This window comes from Penaeus vannamei, chromosome 29 (assembly GCF_042767895.1).
Source record: "Penaeus vannamei isolate JL-2024 chromosome 29, ASM4276789v1, whole genome shotgun sequence".
Classification (NCBI taxonomy): domain Eukaryota; kingdom Metazoa; phylum Arthropoda; class Malacostraca; order Decapoda; family Penaeidae; genus Penaeus; species Penaeus vannamei.
In genome coordinates, this window is record NC_091577.1 from 14,197,708 (window position 1) to 14,199,584 (window position 1,877).

Sequence of the window (1,877 nt, forward strand, 5' to 3'; positions counted from 1 at the left end):
ATAAAGAGAGCTAGGAGGATGTGAAGCAGAACCACAGCACAGACGGCGCTGTAAACGTTGGCAGTGGTGTCGTCGTATGCAAGAATGTCTGAAATACAAAATAAACATTTGCATGAACAATGTATATTGAACAAATCCACCCAAAATATAGTGCAACTTTTAACAATACCATAATCTTTTTGATAAAACAAACAATACTAATGAATAATAATTTAAAAAATATATTAATATCACTATCATTATCATAAAAAGAAAAAAAATATATGTATAATTATATCTACCAATATATATATATATATATATATATATATATATATATATATATATATATATATATATATATATATATATATATGAAATGAAAATTAAAAAGATAATGAAAACAACAATAGAAACAGTAAGAGTAAAAGTATAACAATAGTAATGACATTAATAATGATAATAATCTTAATGATAACAATAATAATGATAATTATAAAGATTATAATTATAATTATAATGATAATGATAATAATAATAATAATAATAATAATAATTATAATGTCAAAAATAATAATAATAATAATAATAATAATAATAATAATAATAATAATAATAATAATAATAATAATAAAACTACTACATTAATAACAATAATGATAATAATAATGATAATAAAACTATCACATTAATAATGACAATTATAATAACAATAGCCTAAAAACAAAATGTAAAAAACTTACCTTCTAAAATGAAGTTTTTAACGAAAAAGAAGGAGCCAATTGGGAGAAGTACAATCATAATCACATACGGTAACACAGCTGCTAGAAGTGATCCCTCAACAGGACCCTGTAGGGAAAATATAATAATACATCAATGGTTTCAGGAGGTTACTGCTCACAAGAATATCAGTAACTCAACTCTGTATATCAGGTGTCTAGATGGCCAAGATTTTGGTTCTAGCCCAGTCAAAAGAATTGTCTTGACACACTGGGTTTTACTACATTTTTCATGGTACACTAAAAATTGCGTTAGAGTTAAGGGGCCTTCCTTGGCACAGGGGAGGGGGGTGTCATTTGAAGTTGGCTAACTTGTGGTATAGATACATGATTGAGGAAACTATCAAACAACCTTTAGAGCCCAGCTTGGGTCATTTCTTGGGAGGCACAAGGGCAGAAGCAGTAACACATGCAGAAAATTGGGATCAAAAAGTTTTTTGCTTGTGAAGGTACTTGATGGCTGCAAAAGAGCAAGGGGCATCTCATCCCCATATGACTATTCTGCTTTAAGGCAATTTTTGAAAATCTGTCTCAATATGCTGCTGTGCATCACTTACAGGTGAAAGATTCTGAAAATCATTTAATACAAGAGCAAGATTCATTTTCATAAATATTCAAGTCACCTGTATGCACAGACCTCTTGGTCTCTGCATCATTCATAAAGCTTTCTATCATTCAGACAGAGCTTGTATAAGGTATTTGTTACCTGGCTCAGAGACTAAATAAAAAAAAATATATGTTTTTCTGCAGCAAATCCAATGATTTCATCAATTTTCGGCAGTTTCTTCTGCAAATGAATCATTTTGCAGATCGAGTGCTATTTCTCCATCAACAATCTTAATTTGATAGTCCCGTTAGGGCATGAAGTATATCAGGGAAATTAAGGGATAAAACAGGTTTAAATAAGAAGACTAACAATCAAAAATGTGTAAAACTAGCACAAAATGCTTAAAACCAGCCAATCAAATTCTACAGCTGTAACCACCATCTGAAAATCTACGGGCTGACCCGCCAGAATTGAAACTCTACGGGAAGTTAACCCACCTTTTGTCAAAACTCTACGGGAATTCACATTCCAAACACACTAAAAAATGTATTGACCAATCAACCAGCCTAATA

The 1,877-nt window shown here is 30.2% G+C and overlaps 1 protein-coding gene across 1 annotated transcript in view; it reads right to left on the minus strand.

Annotated features, from left to right (window-relative positions):
• Positions 1-85, minus strand: part of LOC113828902 (piRNA biogenesis protein EXD1) — an 8,974-nt gene extending 8,889 nt beyond the window's left edge. Inside the window, exon 1 of the mRNA XM_070142253.1 lies at positions 1-85. This exon is cut by the window's left edge and continues 61 nt beyond it. The gene's annotated coding sequence lies outside the window, so the exon portion shown is untranslated.
• Positions 86-1,877: the final 1,792 nt, after the last annotated feature.